Source organism: Schistocerca piceifrons, chromosome 8 (genome assembly GCF_021461385.2).
Source record: "Schistocerca piceifrons isolate TAMUIC-IGC-003096 chromosome 8, iqSchPice1.1, whole genome shotgun sequence".
NCBI classification, from domain to species: Eukaryota; Metazoa; Arthropoda; class Insecta; order Orthoptera; family Acrididae; genus Schistocerca; species Schistocerca piceifrons.
In genome coordinates this window covers 178,946,567-178,970,213 of record NC_060145.1, presented here as the reverse complement: position 1 = coordinate 178,970,213, position 23,647 = coordinate 178,946,567, and positions in this window count along the sequence as shown.

The window sequence follows — 23,647 nt, the reverse complement described above, 5'->3', positions numbered from 1 at the left end:
GATTCCTAAATTGATTCGTGCAAGAAGGACAGCAGTGTCACTGACTGGCCTGTATATGCGATCTTTGACGTACAGGTAAACCCCCCCCCCCCCTCCAATAAAAAAGTCTAATGACGTGACTTCGGGAGAGCGCAAATGGTCATGTGATGGGACCACCACGACATTCTCTGTCTCATTATGCTTGCTTTTACCGTTGGTGTTCTTCAGTACTGGCATAAACAATTCGCATTCTCCTGTTCGTCGTCATTTTGATGCATTCCAAGCCAAATCTGCAGCAATGGACAAGCAAAAATAAAGTCTTACAGAGTTGTTAGACATTTTATAACAAACCACGATTCTTTAGCTCTAATAGTTTCCGAGTTCAGATTTTTTGAAGTGACAGCAGGACTTTATGGACACCTTTTCTTTAGTAAATGTTCTAAACGGGATGCAAAGTAATATCTTCTCAGTAAGTATGGGAAGAACAACTTCAGTCAATGGAAAGAGGCCTAATCTCATTTGTGACATGCATAGTGCAATCTTCAAGAAAATGTAACCGGTTAGTCGTCCTTTACACATGTGACCAATATTAGTATTACCATTTACAGGAGTGAGCACTTTTCGAATAACAAGGTTGTTTTCGTCATAGCTAGAAAAATCAAGGATGGAAGTTTAGGATTTAACGTCACGTAGTAGACATGCTTGGATTGAGTATGGATGAGGAAAGAAGTCAGTCGTGTCCTGTTCAAAAGAACAATGCCGGTAGTTGTCTTTAAGTGAGTTATGGAGGCCCAGGAATACCTAAATCCGAATGGCAATAAGTAACTTCGAATCGCTATCCTCTCGAGTGCGAGTACCGTGTCACACTAACGCTGAAGTTATGATCTACGCGTGCAAAGACTATACAATGTCGACAGGCTGTCATCGGAGCAGAGAAATGCGTAGTGGAACGGATAAAGTTATATTCGTCGACTGTTTTCGAAAAGCGTGCCTTGAGTATTTGTCACTGTATGTGATTGCTAATGCTAAATCCAGTTTTTTCGTTGGTCCATATTATTTATAAAATACGGCTCAATCAAGCATTTCACTCCGAAGCTGCTGTTTCTTCTTATTATTGTACTTTAATTTGTTTTCTCTTGCAACTATTGTATCAAAACATTAAAGAACACATTTACATGCAAATCGCAAATGTAACTACTCTGGGTTGCATCAAGTTATGTAGGAACAGTTGCACATCCACTTGAAGATGCTTAGTGCGATCAAACCTAGATCACATTCTTACTATACGTACCTTCCCCCCCCCCCCCCCTCCCCGATGCGTCCTGCTTTATCATACTGACAATTCCTTAATGGCTTAAGATGTGTCCTGTCACCTGGTCCCTTCTTTTTAGTCAATCTGAAACATAAATTTCTTTTCTCATCAGTTCGGAATATCTATTATCTATCCGATCTATCTATGAAATAATAAAAATCCTTCCGTAACACCACGTATCAAAAGCTACTGTTTTTTCTTGTCTGAACTTATCACCCACGTTTCACTTCGGTACAAGAATACACTTCAGACAATTAGTTTCGGAAATGACTTCCTGACACTTAAATTCTTTTATCTCTGCCACTATTATTATTATTATTATTATTGCTGAACTACTGCTGGTATTATCTTTATCAGCCCTTAGTCAGTACTATCCATTCACATTGCATCTACAGATATTCAAATCATATCGTTACTATTTGTCATATTAAAATTATCGTCATTTCTTAAGTAACTAAGACGTAAAGAAGTTACTGCAAGTGTAAAACTCTGCTCCGATGTAAGAGAAGGTCTGAAGGCTCTGATCTGATCAGGTTCAATAAATAAACAAATAAAATAAAATAAATAAATTTATATACATTGTCAAAAATATGTGTCTTTTCCAGAAACGCTCTACTTCCTATTGCCAATTTGCATTTTACATCCTCTCTAATTCAACCATCGTCAGCTATTCTGTTGACTACGACTAGTGTCTGATTTCATAATCTAATTCTTTCAGTATCGCCTGATTTGACAACATCCCCATAATTTGACGAACTTTCCTATCTCATTCCTCGCCACACGGTGCCAAGAAAAAGACAAATTAAATAATGTAATAATTCTTTAACCATCCCTGTTAAACATCGGTTACGATTTAAAATATTTGATATATCCGAGACGATGATTCGCAGTCTGAGACACCCTTAGGCCCATAATTTGGCCAGGGTAAAGAAAGGAAAAAACAAAAGTGGTATGAGTGCGTATTACGAATATACGGATAGTGATATCGATCTAGTAATTTTTTTCACAAAGACTCTCATCTGAAAGAAACCTAAAATAATGGCTTCTATTTAACGAATCATGAGTATCATTTCGCCTAACTAAAGTTTGTTAGTAAACTGAGTTACCGCGTACATACCACTACGAAACATGTATTGGATCAAGAAGAGCTGAACTGACGCCATTGATAGGAAAAAAATCAAATAGGTAAAAAATTCCATTCCTAGCATCTTTATAGTATTAGCTTAGTATATTATTCTTTGTGCTAAGTTTTGTTCAACACTAGGTCACTGTACTCTTTATCCTCAAAAAAATGTTAGTGTGTACCTTCTGTGTCAGTATTAGGCAACATTTTCTTGCAACTACGTATCTACAGTTCTCTTTCCATGCGTCCGTTTACTGTCAGCAGAATCTCTGCCATGTTGTGAATGTTACGTCTTGAGAACTGTGGGGGTTGGTTGTGTAACACAGAATGTTATTGGTGGAATGCAGCAACCATCCATAACGTGGTTATCAATCACTTTTTGTAAGTCGGTTCAAACTGTTTATATTCCTAGGACAACGCGCATGCAAAAAGAGGCAACTAAATCAGGCAGAAGCGATAGTGGCTGGATGATGCTTTCCATTAAAATATTTTACTTATCTCTATGAGAAATCCTGTGTTCGTGGTTTTATTTCAGCATCGCTGGTTTCGCACAAAACGATACGATTCCATCCTTATTCCTCTTATCATTTAACACCTTGTCAAAAAATATAATCTACTGTTGATTTTAGTCCTTTTTGATCACCTCTCTCAGAAGAAATAATATTACTTTATAGTATAGAATACTTAGGCGGCAATAGATATGCCGTGAAGGAACACTTCTGATCTAATTAACTACGAACAAAAAATCCGTAATTTTTGTGCTTCGACGCTTTTTCAAAGCACCTGAATCTTCCATGTAAGAAACTGTTTTTGTCTTGTTCACCGTATTTTTATTCAATAGAAAAGTTATGTGCTTGTCGTAAATCGGTTCAGATAAGCAATCACAGTGTATCATTCTGAGACATTCTCAGAAGTTAACTTGGCTCTACAACGTGTGATGGAGCTGTTGGCTGCATAACACACATAAATGACATGGAGATAACAAACGTCACTCTCTGAAGCAGCTTGTTGATTGCAGTATTCCTCGACATTCAAGCAAATACCAAGGTGATTTTTTCTATAATTCCAGGGTCGATTCTCTCCTTTATTTTTCCGCAGATGAGCTGCTGATGCGTCTCTAAATGACCCCGCTGTCGACAGGAAGTCACAAGCTACATTGCAATCGTTTTCAAAAGGAGTGGTATCCCGAGAATTTTTTTTACTGAAATCGGGAAACTTACCGAGTAAGTCCTTGATTGCTGTTGTAACTTGGCGTTATATCCATTGAACATAAATACAAAGGAATTTATATGAGTAGATGAATATTTTCGATATCGTTTGTGCACATCCAAAATCTACCACATTAAATATCTGAGGATGACTACTAAATTACAAGCCATATATGACAGAAAAAGCACAGAAACAGGTGACAAATGAGGCAAAGGTAAGACTGCCGTTTGTTTGGAGCTTTGCGAAGAAGTGCAGCATGTTGATGGAAGAGGTTGCGTCAGAAGTTTTCGTTTCAGCAATTGTGGAGAACTGTTAAACGTGTCCGGAATGCATGAACACATTCAGTAGATTCAAAGAAAAACGGCAAATTTTTTTTCAGCGGAGGGACACTGCAACATCGTTCACTGAAATGGTGCTAAACAATGAAAAAGAGATGACATGTATCGCAAGAAGACTATTCTTAAAGTTTCAAAAATCTGTTTCCAGAAGCCAGCCGAAGAAAATATTTGAGCTCACGCGTTAACAGTCGAACGTTGTTGTCAAGATACCAAAGTTACAAGCAAATTTAAACGTATTATGAAACTCATTGTAAAGAGTGTGGCAGACATCAAGGATTCTAAAGCTAATTTGTCAATACATGACATTCTGAGGATACCACAACTGGAGTTCGTATAACGTAGGCTACAACCAAACCCTATACTGATGTATTTAAATCACCTTATTGCACGATGCTATTACCAGCTTCCAACCAAAGTAAATGGCTGCAGTACATTTATAATGCATTTTTTTTTACCACGGTGCCTTAGAGTGAAATCACCCCAGCGTCTTTCCGAGTATTTATGCATTCACTTAGCACAAAATACGCCGCTGAGTTACTTGTCGTGATATCAGCTTCTAACGGCAAATTCCTAAAAAAGTTGATCTAAAATATAGAACGGCGAAATATGAGTCCGATCGTAACGCGTGAGACAACTCTGTGCGTACTGCATTTCGAGTTCCATTGCATTTAGATTTGCTCTCTTGCGGACGTGTTTCCATTCTCAGGTATCGGTGTAATAATAAACTGTCTTTATCCATGGCTCTTAGAACACAATTTGATGAGGACAAGTAACATTTGACATTTTCTTCCGAAATCAAAGTTGGCTGCCTCATAGAAAGTCTGTTGGTGCTAGGTAAGCCAGATGCTTAAACTCGAAATATGTTGTAGAACTCTCATACAGATATAGGGCTGTAGTGCTGTGAATAAGTTCGTTTTTTGTGAATATTCACGGCTTCTATTCTCCAACAATCACTGCAAATTGTTCTCCACTTAAGTGAGCTGATTTTCAATGCCACTATGCATTACTCTCCCCTCCAGCTGTACAGCTGCAGAGATATGGGAGAATTCCTTGATTTCCGTTATGAAAACATACTAGAGACGTAATGCTACGCCCAACCATTGTCACTTTCCTCGGATCATTTGTGAATAACGTAGGGTAAGAAGGTGAATCAGGCTGGGAAAATGTACCCTCCTCCGAACACCGCACAGTAACTTCTCTAACGCAGACGTAGCTGCACTCGCATCGGTACATCTGTGTTGTCGTAACTCAGATCCATGTCAGCCGTCCTCTTAGTTCATTAATCCTGCCTGCAACGTACAAGTTCACTGCTAATTATTTTGAGAACTTAATTAATGTACGTCACTTCTATTTACGCACCTGTGCACACGTGGCGGTCGGTATTATTCTTATGACCTGCTAGATCCAATTACCACATCACAGTACGCACTCAGTGAATTTATTTAGTTTGTTTATCTTCCGGCTGCCAGATGAGTGTCGCAACACAGCATCCGGACACAGAAAATCATAGCAGCTTAACAGATGTTCCACGTCGCCTTATTTACCAATACTATTCGTTTATGTCATGTATAATTAACGTGTTTCCGCACGCGCGAGAGCTTTTAACGATAAAGTGCGAAACGCGACAGTCAAAATTCTACTGTTCAATATTCCGCCAAAACTGCAAATTTGGTAACCGTGCAGCCTGCAGGAGCCTGCATGAGCTAAATTTTATTTTTACAGCAAAATAACACACGTACACACGCACGCACACACACACACACACACACACACACACACACCACACACACACACACAACGTGGTCTGTCATGTACGGCTGACGCTAAAGGTGTTAAAGTGGAAATTTAGGTAAAGCATTTAAACAGTTTGCGTTGGCAAGAGGCCCTTCTACTCATATGTTTCGAAGTCGTGAATTTCCAGAAAATCAATTTTAAAAAAATGTGTAAAGACAAAATCAGGTGAAATAAATATGTTAATAAAATCTGACGGCGTCTTAAGGCGCGTCACACAATAGATACTATAAAGAAATGCAAGGCGGTAATTGCTTTCTTTTATTATGTGATTAGTCCTATGTACTAACCGAATATTTAGCCGTAGGATAAAAAAGCAACATCAGAATCACAAAATGATGGAAAAGCAAAATAATGGTTGTAGACCATCACTACTTTCATGGAAAGAGAATTTACCCATGTTTAACATCAAAGAAACTCTTATTCTCAAAAGAAGAAGAGAGAAAATAAATGTGCTTACCTTATTTTTCTCTGTATGCCAGTAGCAAAACATATAAATACTGTTTTGACAATGCATGTAGTATCGCGAGAAAAATAATGACAATTTCAACAGACTCCTAAAGAAAAATTTAAATATTGATTTCGTAAAATAATGTTAAAAAAATAAATGTTTGTTTGACATTATGAAATAAATTTAATTTGCTTAGGATGCACACCTACACCTGTTGTAAAAAGAGGAGAAAGAAAATAGAGCAAAATTATTTGTTGAAATGTAAATTTCACTATACTACAGTCATATAATATCTTGCACTCTCAAATATGCCAAAAGTAAATGATATTGCTCACTCTTGTTACATATAAATTGGTATTCTGAAGCACTCTCAAAACGATATTGTAGAATCGACAGAGAAATGATTTACGTAGACATAATAAGTGGATTTAATCAAAACTGCGAATGAACGAACCTCTAAATGAATGAAGAGTTGACTGGTTATGGAGGCTCCGATTGCCTTCAGACAAATGAACCTGAACTGCAGGGACGTGGCACATCCGAAGCTGTCAATCATCCAGGACGTTATGGGGACTTGGTGGGTACATGAAAACGAAAGTGTTTAACAAGGCAAATGCCGGAATAACAGTTCCAGGCATTCACATTCGATCAATGCTTACATATTTCGATTGCCATTCAGCATCACCTTCCTGTATTTATTAACACCCTATCTATGTGAAACACTTGTAACTTCGAAATTCCTCAAAATCATATCATCCAAGCCGTATTGGTAGCGTAGTTACTGAAGAGTGAAGTCCAACTGTAGTTAAGCAGGTATCAAGTCCGTTGTCTTTTCTGCCAAAATATCTGTTATTAAGATCTCCGTTCATACAGCCACACAAATTATACGGGGTGAACTTTAATAAAAATGACAAACTGCAGGGACGCATTCCTCACTAGAAATGCAGGAAAAAAGGTCCTATGAACATATATCCGGAAATGGACGGTGTGCGTACAACAACAAATCGTCCCGGAACACAGTACAGAGCTTCATTCAGTTGGGGTCACAACAACAACAGATGTTCAAAATGGCCTCCATAGAATTAAATGCACTCGTTCACAAGTCGCATTAAGAAAGGACTGCCGCAATCTTTCGCACTTTCCGACCTCTCTCCGAATAGCTTCACAAGCGTCGTGAACACGCCGTTGAAGGGTCTGCACCTCACGAACTGGTTCAGCATGCGCAACGCTTTACATATTCCCGCAGAGGTAATATCCCAAGGGGTTTAAGTCAGTTGATATAGCAGCCCATGCTACAGGGCCTCCGCGTCCTATCCAACGTCCGGGGAAGATGTTGTTGAGGTGTCGGCGAACTGTAATGCGGAAGTGGGGCGGTGCTCCGTCATGCAGGCACCATATAATCTGTCGCATTGTCAAAGGCACCTTCTCACGCAGCCGAGGCAGACTACTCCACAGGAAGCCCAGGTATGTTCCTCCGTCGAGGCGTTGTAAAATAATAACATCTCCGAGTATGTGTCGCCGAGAATTGCTACCCACACACTACTGCTGAACGCAGATTGATGATGTCATTTCCGGTAAAGGTTGCTTTGTCGGTAGAGAGGTTCAAATGCTTCAAATGGCTCTAAGCGCTGTGGGACAACATCTGAGGTCATCAGTCCCCTAGAAAATGGTTCAAATGGCTGTAAGCACTATGGGACTTAACATCTGAGGTCATCAATCCGTTAGACTTAGATTTAAACCTAACTAACCTAAGGACATCACACACATCCGTGCCCGAGGCATGATTCGAACCTGCGACCGTAGCAGCAGCGCGGTTCCGGACTGAAGCGCCCAGAACCGCTCGGTCACAGCGGCCGGCCTCGGTAAAGAGGATTAATGGCAGAAATCTGGTGATTGTGGCAGACTGGTTCAAAAAACGTCGACAAAATCCTTCCCATGGAGGGAAATCCGCTGCTGATAATCCTTGCACTTGTTGCAGGTGATAGAGATGGTGTAAGGATAATCGTACTTTTGCTTACACCATGTTGGCGGGCCACTTATCTGGAGCTTGTACCAGGGTGCTTCTCAGTATTCTGTAAAAACCGGCCCTCAAAATCTTGTGTACGCACAGTTCGCCCCGCACGTCATCTGTTTGAATGGACTCATGATAATATAAGCGCCCAAAAAGGGAAATGTTGTGTGGTGTGGTTGGTGTCTGTGAGAGTACTTGTTTTGGTATATCTGCTTGGCCCAACGTTAAGACCATCTCGCCTTCTTCCCGACATGAATTCCAGACCATTCTGCTGCTTACAGTACGCTCGCTCAATCACCCAGCCTGTAACACGCGAGGAACGCGGCACGCGGTCAGAGGAACTTCATTCGTCAGAGCCATCTATCGTGGCAATGATGCTTTTCTGGACACATGTTCATACGACCTTATTCATTCCATTTGCCAGTTAGGAATCCGTCCATACAGTTTCCCGGTTTTCTTAATATTCACCCTGTATTTGTCTTGTGCAATTAGAGTCCCACTGGAAAAAGCATATAGGGCAGCACGGTGAAATTAACTTGGTCGGTTAGCAGACTCGCCTCAAACCCATGTGCTAAAAAACTTTTCTCGATTTGTTTATGACATAAGTAATATAACAGGTTGTATACTCAGAGTGTCAACTTCACCAACAAAGCGTTCTGCAAGATGAACCAAATCTCCACTGACAAAATTTCGGAGGTTGTTACGGGATAATTTCTGAGTGTTTTTGTATGAGGGACCTTTGGTCTGCGGTATCTCGTTAAAAAGTGATGATGTAATTAAGATTTAATCAGTTTGCCACCCAACTTACCTTTATTTATGACAAAAACCTTTATAATAGTGAAAACGTCTGTAATACGACAACACAATACACAGAGTACTGCAACGACCTACAAAAAGATGCAAAAGTAGTGTAATGGGGTTGCCGTCGATAAGTGATCACCTCTGTATGCGTCATTCTGCAGCTACTCCATTGCATTCAGTGAACTCACAACAGGCGGTACAACTCCCCACAGGCAAATCTGTCCGCACTGCCGTTTGTCATTGTTGAAGAGCAAGTAACACAGCCGAAAAAAAAGACAACGCAGTTTTGAAGTTTAAGAGAAAATTGGAGTTTGCTGTTGTCAACAACAGGTATCATGAGTGAATGGAGCAAGTGTTTCTAGAGAAGATGCGCAGTACACGGAGTGTTACTCATATATTTTCAGTGCAATATATGTACAAAGATGACGAGATTGGTACCTGCGCAGACACAGTAGTGGCACAAAAAAAATGAAATAAAATAAAAAGTAAAAAAACCTACAGAGACTAATAATTAACCGGGAGAGGCAAGTGAATTCCCTGCCTCACGTGTTCCTATCTTCTGCCAGCGAGAAACAGTTGTACCTTCGGCATGAGACTGTAAATGCATCGTGGTATCAAATGTCATTTCGTCCAAGTAGCACGTAAAGAAATGATTACTCCCGAGGAGGCCTCATATGCCATATGAGGGGCGAGTTTCTGTCATACTGAGCTATGCATGCCATTGGTTATCATTGCAGAACTCTACCAGGTCCTGAAAAAAATCTTGCATAAGTCACCCACTTTCTGTAACATAATGGTTTGTGTATTGGAGTATGTTTCAAATCCTGAACGTGAACAAAACTTTTAATTTTTTTTTTTTTTTTTTTTGCCCTTTCATAACCTACAACTTTCATGCGCCAACCATAATGCTTTGCGTCAGGTCGAGCCATTCTCGCTGCCTTGTTTCTAGGATGATGGAACAAACATCAATTTCTCTCCTGTGAGCTGTAGTTCTGAGTACTGAGTATGTTGACAGCCAAGATGGACAGCACGAGAACTGCTACACAACCTAGCCCAGGCGAAGTGTAGAAACAACCTCGACAACCACATTTTAAGTAAATGCACAACAATGTCTTCTATGCTTCCAAACCCATTGCCAATTGACAATCCTGTTGCACAGTCAAAGGTGGGTGACGTTCGAAAACTTTTGGTGAAGCATTTTAGTGAGCAATTGGCAAATGATACCAGAATGCGGTACTAGAAACGTTTGACTGAAAACAGGAAAGTTATTCAAAATGTGAATACAGATGCGGATGACAAAATGTATGAACAAAGACCTGCAGAAGAAAACCACAACAAAAAGCATCATTATCTTAGTTCCTAAACTTGTATAACGACTTACGTTTCTACACTGTTAATTCAGAAGATAGAATAAACTATTAATGTAATTAATTATGCTATAATATATTTTTTCATAGTTTTCTTCAATTTGAGTTTAAAAACTGATATCGTACCGATAAAATACACAAAATTCTTGGTAACAATGGTTTCAGATCTACGAATATTCTAGATTATAACAGATATTATGAATGGCACTTAATTCACAAAATTTGAAATTTTTTTCTTGAAATTTTAAGAAGGTCACGCAGCAGATATTGCATTTCGCCCCTCTGCTTGTATTAACATGTTAGCGTGGTTCATACAGCTGCTGTTTATACAACTAGCTCAAGTTCAACAATGGAGTTTTTGCTGCTAATTTACTACGGTATTGGAGGATCTCAAAGGTTGGCCAGTGGGTCTTGAAGCAAACAATATGCTGTTTTAACTAAACGCTTCCTACTTTGGCCGACTTATGTCAACTGAGGATTGGTGAAAAACTGTTTAAGCTGGGCTGCCTCAAAATATTTCACACAATAATAAGCAAAATGGGAAACAGATCTCTCATATAACGCATGTATAAATGAGGGTTCTGTATCTTATTTTGAAAAATGTACAGCAGATATAGGTTCCAATTATAACATGTATCGATGCAGCTGAGCTAGTAAATGGAACAGCTACATTCAGATTCCAGTAGGAAGAGCTTTAGCACTGACACAGATTCCCATTTGGATATTCTGAATTTTTTTTCGAAATATGGGTTACAAGATGCTGGTCGGGACATCGAAATAGCTCAAAAGGTACTTATTACAATTTTAAAGCAGTTTCAGCAAATTAAAAATGATAAGAAACAACTTAAAGTCGAGTGTAGGTGAAGCAGACTGTTAAATGCAGCTATCTTGTTGACAGAGTACGACAAACCTGCTAAATTTGACTTCATTGATTTCGTTATGAGCTTTCCGCGCGCGAAGCAAGGAAATGCAAAGTAAAATTATGATAGGAACACAATTCTTGGAAAGGAACGTGTTCTCAGTATTTAATTGAGCCATTTTTCTTTTATTTTCTGTCAATCATTCATACGCTGTTAATATTTTAGTAGGAGTAAATAAAATCTGTTCTTTATCTTACATCATCAGCAGTTCGTGGTCTCGCGGTAGCGTTCTCGCTTCCCGGGCGCGGGGTCAGGGATTTTCACCTGCCTCGAGATGACTGGGTGTTGTGTCATCATCATCATTCTACCGCATTATGGTCGAAGGAAGGCAACGGCAAACCATCCCCACTAGGACCTGGCCTAGTACGGCGGTGTGGCTCTCCCTCATCGTTCCCCTACGATCTGTTTAGAAGCATGGGGCTTCATTTCCATATCATACATCACATACATCAAGATAATGTGAAAATGCAGAAGCTGCCACAAAAATAAGACATAGATTTTGTTTTACTTCTAATTCTTTCGCGAAACAGTCCCTCAAATACTCCTCAATGGTACCCAACTACCATACCAAAAAACAGTAAAAGACCTTGGAATAATCTTGGATGAACACCTAAACTGGGAAGAACAAACAGTCACAGCTTGCCGGAAATCGCTCTCCTCCCTACATGCAATTCAAAAATTTAGAAAAATATTTCCAACCCATGTTAAACAAAAATTAGTCCAAACACTAGTCTTGCCTAATCTTTACTACTGTGATGTAGTTCAACATGGCACAAATAATGAAAATTCGAGATGCCTCGAGCTAGTGATGAATGCTTGTGTTAGATACGTATGCAACATATCAGTCCTTCATACTCCCAGCTAGGTTGGACACGCCCACATAAGGCACGCGATCTCCACACGATGTGCTTACTTCATCGATTTCTTAGCCACTGGTGCCCCCAATACTTATCTTCTCATATTAAACACCTATCATCATTCCACAGTCCGCCCCAGTAGCTGAGTGGTCAGCGTGACGGATTGCCGTCCTCTGGGCCCGGGCTCGATTCCCGGCTGGGTCGGAGATTTTCTCCGCTCAGGGACTGGGTGTTGTGTTGTGTTCATCATCATTTCATCCCCATCCGGCGTGCAGGTCGCCCAATGTGGCGCCGAATGTAATAAGACCTGCGATATGGCGGCCGGACCTGCCCCGCGAGGGGCCTCCCGGCCACTGACGCCAAACGCTCATTTCCATTTCCATCATTCCACAACCGCAATACCAGATCGGATACGTCTAGCATCTTGGCTGTACCTTTACACAACACAAAATCTTTCTCCGTGTCATTCTCCATCTCAGCCATACGACTATGGAACTCGCTCCCCTGTGATCTGCGTCTTATCCAAAACCACTCAACATTCAAGAGGGAACTTAAGACTTACATATTAGGGACGGTATAGCCACCATTGTTGTGCCCCCCCTCATCTTTTTCTTTCTCCTCTCCATCATAGCTTCGAATTTTACCATTCTATTTCTCTTCCTCTAACCTATCTACCTCTTCTATATCACTTTCACCCCATTCCATCGTCTTATGTCTCTGCTTGATGAGAATAACTCACAAGCTGTAAGAATATAACGAGAAAATTCCCAACTAGCAATAGGACTGACACTCATAAAAGAAAAATATGTTTACTTTCATATACATAGTCATTACTATTATTATTATTATCATTATTATTATTATTTTTATTATTCTTGATTGTTATAATTATTTTTGATTGTTATAATTATCATTGTACTACTTTTATAATCTCTATTTTTTTCTTTAACATTAATACTGTATAACATGTTATATGTCCTAATTTTCTGTAGACACTGAAATTTGTTGAATCTGAGTATGCCTGGTTAGGTGTAAGAGAGGGCCTGAAGGCCCTAATCTTGCCAGGTAAAATAAATGCATAAATAAATAAATAAATAAAATTGGTAATTGTGATTTACTTACTACAACGATACATTCAATTTGTCAATTTCGTCTATATGGAACATTTAAGTAGTATTTTTTAATAGCACTTCATTTTTTTAAGCCTACCGTACAAATTGTAAAATTTGCTATATCTCTGTAGAAAAATTTGCAGAAATGTAGTTTCCTGTGGGGAAGGGGGGGGGGGGGGAGGGGGGAACGGACGTAGACCGGAGAGTAGGGGTACAAAAATATTCAGTTAACATCCCTGAACAACATGTGAAATTTTGTCGGTGGAGTTCTGTTCGTCCTATATAAACGAAGTTAAACACTACTTCCTCTGACAGCTTAACTACTATTACTGCGGCTGGGTGGCGAGCGTATTCTTTGAAGCTTATAGAAACGATCACCTGATGGAGCCACTGGGGTGCGACATTACTACTGTTTTAAAATTTGTCACTTTTCGCTGTAATATAGCGACAGCTGAGAAAATAGCCGAGTAGACTGTTTACAGTAAGCATTCGATGAAACGGAATTGTGAATAAATGGAACATTCGCAAAAAGGTTTGCATTAGATGATTATTTTATGATTTTCGCAAAGTCCTACAGCAACGACAATCTCTTGAATCACTTCATTCAATTTTTCTCGAACAGTCACCCTCAGAAAAAAGCTGTTTACAGTTGGTTTGCAAGATATCGTCGTGATTGAGGTTATGTGGGTGTTGAATTTCGTGAAAGTCGACCATAATCGATTGCTGTTCCGAAAAAAAGCTGCCTACGCCGTGGGCGGACATGACTGAAATGATACTTGTAATAAAGAGAGATTTGAAAATGCTATGAAATGCAGATGTTACAAATTTGCTTGACAATGACGCTTTGTCGAAATTATCTGATCGCACGATTAAATAAGCATCGCATTACAGCCTACTATGGATCATGTTCTCGTTTATTATGATTGAAGATTATAGGCATGAGAGTTACCGCGAAAGAAACGTATCCTTCGGCATATCTCATACTGCAGTCCAATTGGTTTTGCATCAACATTTAGTTGCTTTGAAAAAGGTCTGGCCCCGATGAATTCCGTGCAATTCGATCGAAGCTAAGAAACAGGTGATGGCTGATGTTGTAAGGAAATGCTAAAAAACAATCAACGGAGGAAATACAAAGTCTGCATACAGCGTTCTAACAAGAAATATATACTCGTACATATTTCTGCAAGAGCGCTACTACTTGACGTTTGTTTCAGTGCGGCAGCACTAATATCGTCCAAACACCTATGAGAATCAACAGTTTACGAGTAGGGGGTTAATGGACGAGGGACTCTGCAGTGCAGAGTGCGGTAAGTTGGAAGCCTTGAGTCGGTTAGGCACCGTGTAAGGACGACCGAAGCGCTTAAGGCAGCCGCTCATGAGAGGCGGTAAATCGGAGTTCGAGTTCTCTTTTCGGCTTCACCATTGCACTACCACAGCGGCCTGTGAGGCTGGGAGTCACGAATACCCTCCCATCCTTTTCCTTTGTTTCTCCATTCTCTGTTTCATCATCGTAGCTCACCTGTTTCTTTGGTGACGTTAGACATGCTGTAACCATTACTTTAGAGCGGTGGGTCGTAGCCTTTCTGAGACCATTACCCTGAGTGCAATCAGTTGGTCCTACCCCCCCCCCCCCCCCCCCCCACCTCCAGCCCCCAGCACCTCACTGTTATCAATAAGCGTCTAACAAAACTTTACAATGAAAAATAATTGTCGTTTAACGGTTTTACTTTTTTAAACGACATAAGATGAATGTAGTTTTTATAGGTGTTTTGGTAAACCACGAACAAATGACTCAACCAGATAATTAGTACTGCTTCTTTCTAACAACAATTTAATTATAAGATCTATAAGATAACCTATTTTTATAGTATAATGAAGCAGATTCCAGTGAATCGCTGATGGTACCTACACCTGCTTCTCATAAAAGAAAGCTGCAGTCCAGGATAGATACTATAAAGCGTCCTTCCTCTGTACCAGTCATCTCCCTAGCGACGATTATTTTACCCAAACGCTGCACCCCCACTTAATGTCAATCAAGTTAAAATCCGTTTGTAAATGGACTTTTTACTTCTGAAAATGGCGGAAACGGGAAGACTGAAGACGGCCACTTCTTTGTGTCTGGCCACCGCCACTAATAACAATTATAATACCGTGTAGACCATAAAACAGCCGGGCGGTTCTAGGCGCTTCAGTCTGGAACAGCGTGACCGCTAAGGTCGCAGGTTCGAATCCTGTCTCGGGCATGGATGTGTGTGATGTCCCTAGGCTAGTTAGGTTTAAGTAGTTCTAAGTTCTAGGGGAATCATGGCCACAGATGTTAAGTCCCATAGTGCTCAGAGCCTCAACAAAAGCACGTACTGAGCTACTTAGCGTCTCACCTGCAGAGTCTTCCACTGGAGTTTACCTATCATCTCCGTAACGCTTTTGCGATTACTAAATGATCCTGTAACGAAGCGTGCTGCTCTCCGTTGGATCTTCTCTCTCTCTTCTACCAACCATATCTGGTACGGATCCCACAATGCTGAGCAGTATTCAAGCAGTGGGCGAACAAACGTACTGTAACCTACTTCCTTTGTTTTCGGATTGCATTTCCTTAGGATTCTTCCAATGAATCTCAGCTTGGCATCTGCTTTACCGACGATCAACTTTATATGATCATTCCATTTTAAATCACTCCTAATGCCTACTCCCAGATAATTTATGGAATTAACTGCTTCCAATTGCTGACCTGCTATATTGTAGCTAAATGATAAGGGATCTTTCTTTCTATGTATTAGCAGCACATTACACTTGTCTACATTGAGATTCAACTGCCATTCCCTGCGCCATGCGTCAATTCACTGCAGATCCTCCTGCATTTCAGTACAATTTTCCATTGTTACAACCTCTCGATATACCACAGCATCATCCGGAAAGAGCCTCAGTGAACCTCGGATGTGATCCACAAGGTCATTTATGTATATTGTGAATAGTAACGGTCCTACGACACTCCCCTGCGGCACACCTGAAATCACTCTTACTTCGGAAGACTTCTCTCCATTGAGAATGACATGCTGCGTTCTGTTATCTAGGAACTTTCAATCCAATCACACAATTGGTCTGATACTCCATATGCTCTTACTTCGTTCATTAAACGATTGTGGGGAACTGTATCGAACACCTTGCGGAAGTCAAGAAACACGGCATCTACCTGGGCACCCGTGTCTATGGCCCTCTGAGTCTCGTGGACGAATAGCGCGAGCTGGGTTTCACACGATCGGCTTTTTCGAAACCCATACTGATTCCTACAAAGTAGATTTCTAGTCTCCAGAAAAGTCATTATACTCGAACATAATACGTGTTCCAAAATTCTACAACTGATAGACGTTAGAGATATAGGTCTATAGTTCTGCACAACTGTTCGACGACCCTTCTTGAAAACGGGGATGAACTGTGCCCTTTTATATGACAGGTTGAACTCTGCTAGGTGGAGTTTCATGAGGTGTCTGAGTATATATGGAGAAATTCCAGGCCTTTCTTCCTCAAGAGCAGAAAGCAGAGAAGGATTTTGCTGGGTTCTGTAGCGATTCCGACGATCTAACTCATCCCGAAAGTGTTATAATGGATTCAGGTTGGGAGTCGGAGCAGGCCAGTTCATTTCAGGAATGATTGTTTACAAACCATTCCCTCACAAATGTTGCTTTACACACAGGTTGCACTATCATGCTAATACAAATGGTTCAAATGGCTCTGAGCACTATGGGACTAAACATCAGAGGTCATCAGTCCCCGACAACTTAGAACTACTTAAACCTAACTAACCTAAGGACATCACAGACATCCATGCCCGAGGCAGCATTCGAACCTGCAGCCGTAGCAGCAGCGCGGTTCCGGACTGAAGCACCTAGAACCGCTCGGTCACAGTGGGCGGCCATGCTTATACAAACAATCGTCGTCTCTGAACAGTTCTCTTAATGTACATACTACACAATGCTATAAAATGTGTTCACATCTTCCCGCAGTTAGTGTTTTCATAAGCGCAGTAAGTGGACCACACCCTAACCACGAAAAACACTCCTATACAGGAACACCGTCTCCTCAGCACCTCGATGTTACGAGTACACTTGATGGCAGATAACATTCTAGGCTACGTGCATTCGCTAATCCCAAACGACTTCTGTCGGATTGCCACAGAGTACAGCATGACCCCTTCATTCCTAATCACTCATTTTCAGACACCCACTGTGCAGCGACTTCGCTCTTGACACCAGCTCAAGCGTCCTAGTAAACATGTGTGGCACGTGAGGCGTTGCTCGACCGTTGCACGCCATTCTCACAGTCGCTGTGCTGGCTGGACTGCTTGCAGCACTTTGGAAACCGCATGTGATTCCTTCCAATAATCTCATGCGATTTCTTACATCCACCCTCCACGATGCTAGGCGGTCGTTCTCCATCAGTACACAAGGCCTCCTTTGTTTCGGTTTACCTATGTTTGTCCTTTCGCGATTCCACTTCACAGTCACATCGCCAAAAGTCAACTTGAGTAGCCTTAGAAGGGTTGAAATGTCTCTGTTGGATGCGTTATACATGTGAAATCCAATTATTCGTCTACGAATTTGTTCCCTTTATGCTGTTACAATACTCGCCGCCCGCTTTAATAGTGGGAGTCCGTCAATCATGAGATTTAGAGGTCAATTCCGCATTACGCAGGGGGTGTCCGGATACTATTGACCAGATGTGTTATGTATGTCACAATTTTAGTCTCTTAGATTCATGGTACAAGCTACAAAGTCTGTGCGTAGTGGGTGGACTGTGTGAGGAATAACTTTATACATTTATTTAAAAACTAGAAACCCGCCTAGTTTTTTAATATATTAACCAACGATTGCTGATGCGCTACGATGTTGAAGGTTCTTAAACTTTATACATTCGTTTTACAGCCTGTAACCTTAAGCACATTTGGTCGAAATGTAGCTGTAGGTGACTTATATAATCAGTATTATAGTCTTAGGAAATGATGATGATATAAATGACCTACAAAAATAATGTCGTTTCGTGACTGAAACAATTTGAACGCTTTTGTTTCCACTCCTCAGAAGTATTCGTTTTCCTTAGTTTGGCAGCCACTGCTTTAGAGGATCGATGAACAGTGGACACCGAATGGTATTCAATTTATTTGTCATCAGTCATCGATCAGGATAAACAACGGAAAACTTTGATTTTAATTGTAAAAATTCCAATTGTCACACCGCAAGTGAGAAAACTGATAACTGGACGGAACAAAACATCGAATTAATTTCTGATTGCCAAGACTCGTCAGATTTAGCTGAAAAGACAGGGAGCGAGTTGGAAAGTGGATATGAACTGAACCCAGTGGAAATTACAAAATAATTCTATCATATCACAATTATTTGACAATTCTTCAGGTCCAGTGTGCAACACAGATGCAGTCGGAAAATATGAAAAAACACACAACAGTTAACTAATGCAGTCCAAATTCAAAACCTAAGATCATTACATCTGCAGTAAACTCGATTAAGAAATGTTCATAGTTAAGTATATTTAAAATCACACCAAATGACTTTATACCTCTATGCAAGAGGCTGTTGCCAGAATAGTTTTAAATTTATGTTACCTGCATTCTTCAAAAGAATCTGTGATAGAAATGCTATAAATATTTATTAACGCCAGACAGCCACGAAAATTTATTAATAAGCAGAAAGCTTTATATTTTGGATGAGGTCCCTTAGGATATACCAAATAAACAGTATTGAAGACTTTAACCGAGAAATTAAAAATTAAAATTGCACGACCGCTTGAATCTGTTTAGGTGGAGAAGCTCTTCGAATGAGAGGATATACGGTGAATACCCATTTTCCAGACTTAAATCCCATCTAACACATATGGAGTGCGTTGGGGAACGTATTGCAGCCCGGCCACCTGCACCAATGACCGAATGACAATTGTCAACTGGTGGAGGTATGGAACGCCCTATCTCAAGAACTTCTTACCAACCTGATGAGCAGTAAGGGAGCACGTTGCAGAGGTGATCACACAACCTGTTAAGAACGAAGAAGAAAGGGGACTCTCCCTATTTCCTAAAAGTCACAAATCCTTTCTCTTCACACCTCTTTCTGCCACTTTCTGCCACGGGAAGGACTCACTGGCTCTGAAATCTTCGACGTTTCCATACTTTTTAAATGTGTTTCTTGTGCCACCGCTTGGTGAATAAACTTTGTATCTGTCGAACTATATTTTCGTTGATACAGTGCTACTACACACATCAAAACAGGTTTTCTATCACCCCAGTTCCCAGAACTCCTGAGGATAGATGTTGACTATGGATATTCTGTCACAGACACAGTCTCTTTGACTGTTCAGGGGTGTCACTAAACCCGCCCAAATATGTAAACAACCGTCAATGAGCAGCGCTTATTAGACGGAGGGTGGGGGTGGGGGGTCCGACAGCCCATCAGTTCCAGTCATTCCACCAGGATGGAGGTACACGACTCGTGTTGTCTGTCGTTGACATTCAATACAGCGGGTCGATCGCGTCCGCATTGTTACTTTGTGCCAGGAAGGGCTCTCAAGAAGGGAAGCGTCCAGGCGTCTCGGAGTGAACCAAAGAGATGTTGTTCGGACATGGAATAAATACAGAGAGAGAGGAACTGTCGATGGGACGTCTCGCTCAGGCCGCCCAAGGGCTACTACTACAGTGGATGACCGCTACCTACGGGTTATGGCTCGGAGGACTCCTGACAGCAAAGCCGCCTTGTTGAAAAATGCATTTCGTGCGGCCACAGGATGTCGTGTTATGACTCAAACTGTGCGCAGTAGGCTGCATGTGCGCAACTTCACTCCCGACGTCCATGGCGAGGTCCATCTTTGCAACAACGACACCTTGCAGCGTGATACATATGGGCCCAACAACATGCCGAATGGATCGTTCAGGATTGACATCACGTTCTCTTCACCGATGAGTATCGCATGTGCCTTCAACCAGACAATCGTCGGAGACTTGTTTGGGGGCAACCTGGTCAGTCTGAATGCCTTAAACATACTGTCCAGCGAGTGCTAGAAGGTGGAGGTTCCCTGATGTTTTTGGGTGGCATTATGTGGGGTCGACATAAGCCGCCACGGTTGTACGATACGTGAATGCCGTCCTCTGACCAATAGTGCAACCATATCGGCAGCATATTGGCGAGACATTAATCTTCATGGAAGACAATTCGTGCCTCCAACGTGCACATCTTATCCATCAGGATAGCAACATCGCTCGACTAGAGTGGCCAGCATGTTCTCCAGACATGAAACCTATCCAACATGCCTGGGATAGATTGAAAAGGGTTGTTTGTGGATGACGTGACCAACTTGCCACTCTGAAGGATCTACGCCGAATCGCCGTTTAAGGGTGGGACAATCTGGACCAACAATGCCTTGATGAACTTGTGGTTAGTACGCCACGACGAATACAGGCATGCATCAATGCAAGAGGAGTGCTACTGGGTATTAGAGGTACCGGTGTGAACAGCAATCTCGACCACCACCTCTGGAGGTCTCACTGTATGGTGGTATGACATGCAATGTGTGGTTTTCATGAGCAACAAAAAGGGCGGAAATGATGATTATGTAGATCTCTATTCCAATTTCCGGTACAGGTTCCGGAACTCTCGGAACCGAGGTGATGCAAAACTTTTTTGATGTGTGTATTTTTATTAGTGGTAGTGGTCCGACACATAAAACTGGCAATCTGAAGTCATCGAATTTCTGCCAAAATTATTTACCGTGGAAGATTCACTTGGTTAACTTGTACGTCTATATTTCGCAGAGCCATTTTATGGTGTGTGGCGGGGGATACTAAGTGTGACATTGACACTTTCCTTTTTTCGTCTTTCAGTCGCGAATGGTCTGCGGGAGGAATGATCGTTGTTAAGCCTCCGTGTGAGTTCCAGTGCCTCTATGTTTACCTTCCTCTTCTTTTCGCGAGATATACAGGGTGGCGCAGGGAAACGGGAAATTTCGAAATAACGTCATTTCCATGAATAAATTCATAAAACTAGTAATTTATTAACGAAAGTGAATGTATTCAGTATGCCATTATTCAGTAGGTCTTTACAATCAAAATGTCCAATAGTGTCTCCTTACTTTTTAAAGATGACATCGGAAAGATGTGCTCCCATTCGGCGTTCACACTCTAACAGCCTGTTATGAAAACTCTGGAATGCGCGGTGCAGCAAATCTTGGGGAATGGCAGTGATTTCGTTTTCAATGTTCTCCTTCAGTTCATGGATTGTTGCAGGACGTGTACGGTACACCTGCCTTTAAGATATCCCCACAGGAAGAAGTCGCACATACTAAGATCAGGGGATCTCGCAGGCCATGCAATGTCACCGTTACGTGAAGTAATGCGTCTTCCAAACAATTGACGAACTGCTGCCATCGATTGTCGAGCAGTGTGTGACGTGGCTCCGTTCTGCTGAAAACACATGTTTTCGACGTTAAGATTAAGCTCGTACAGTCTCGGTGTAAAGAATATTTGAAGCATTTCAACATATCGAGCGGATGTTACTGTCTCTGCACTACCATCCTCACGTTCAAAAAAATAAGGGCCGATAACACCATGACATGATACAGCACACCATATTGTGACCCTGGCGCTATGTAGTGGTCGCTGGTGAAACTCACAAGGATTGTCCTGTGCCCAATAACGAAAATTCTGTTTGTTCACGAATCTGTTCAGGTGGAAATGGGCTTCGTCTGATATCCATAAGTTACCAAGGAAATTCGCATCCTCGTTGATTTTAGCCAATATGTGGCTACTAAACTCCATACGTGACGCTGGGTCTCATTCATGTAAGTGTTGCACAGTCTGCAACTTATAGGGATGGAAGTCTAATTCGTGCAGTATTCTTTGTAAGCTTCATCGCTTAATCCCTAGCTAAGATGCATGCTGTCGAACGGAGCGGCGAGGATTTCTCTCGATTGCAGCTCTAGCAGCTGCAATGTTCTCTGGGGTACGTACCGTTGGAATGCCACCTGGAGGTTTCTTTTTCAAGGCAGATCCTGTTTCTTCAGAATTACGCACCCACGTTGTAATCGCATGCGCAGATGGGACACGTCCATGACGTCCAAGTTGGTAATGCTGTCGAAATGTTCTCTGCGCGGCAGTCGCACTATCACCATTTTTGTAAAACGCTCTCACAGCTACTGCACGTTCCGCACCAGTCCAATTCTCCATGATTACTAAATGGCAATGCGTTCACATCAATTGTGCAAAGTTTCGAACATCTGCCGGCGCTACAGTGCTGCCAACTGTAACGTTCAAAATTCCCGTTCCCCTGCGCCACCCTGTACATTGAAGGGAGCAACTTATCTACAACTACGTCTATATGATAACGGGAGCAGTGTATATACGACTACGTCTATATGATTACTCTGCAATCCTTAATGAAGTGGCTGGCAGATGGTTCATCGAACCATCTCTGAGCTACTTCTCTATTGCTTTACTGTCGAACAACGCGCAGAGAAAACGTACACTTAAATCTTTCTGTGCGAGCTCTGATTTTTCTCATTTTATTGTGATGATAATTTCTCCCTATGTAGGTGGACGCCAACAAAATATTTTCACGTTCTGAGAACAAAGTTGGTGCCTGAAATTTCACAGGAAGGTAGCAGAGAGAAACACCTTTGTTTTAATGACTGCCACCGCAATCGTGTACTATATTAGTTGCGCTCTCTCCCCTATTTCGCGATAATACAAAATGAACTGCCCTTCTTTGAACTTTTTCGATGTCCTCCGTCAATGCTATCTGATGCAGATTCCACAACGCACAGCAGTACTCCAGAAGACGGCAGACAAGGATAGTGCAAGCAGTCTCTTTAGTAGCCTGTTACATTCTCCAAGTCTTCTGCCAATAAATCTTAGTCTTTACTTTGCTTTCCCCACAACATCGTCTATGTGTCCGCTCCAATTCGTAATTGTAATCCCTAAGTATTTAGGTGAGGCTACAACTTTTAGATTTGTGTGATTTATCGCGTAACTGAAATTTAGCGGATTCTTTTTAGTGTTCATGTGGATGACTTCACACTTTTCGTGATTTAGAGTCAGCTACCATCTATGCATCATACAGACATAATGTATAAAGCATTTTGCAATTAGCTTTGATCATCTGATGGCTTTACATGACGATAAATAACAGCATCGTCTACAAACAAATTAAGAGGACTGCTCAGATTATCTCCTAAGTCATTTATGTAGATCAAGAACAACAGAAAGGCTATAACACTTCCTCGAGGAACGCCAGATATTAATTCTGTTTTACTCGAAGACTTCCCGTCAGTTATTGCGTGTTATGATCTTTCTGGCAGAAAATTACGAATCCAGTCACGCAGCTGAG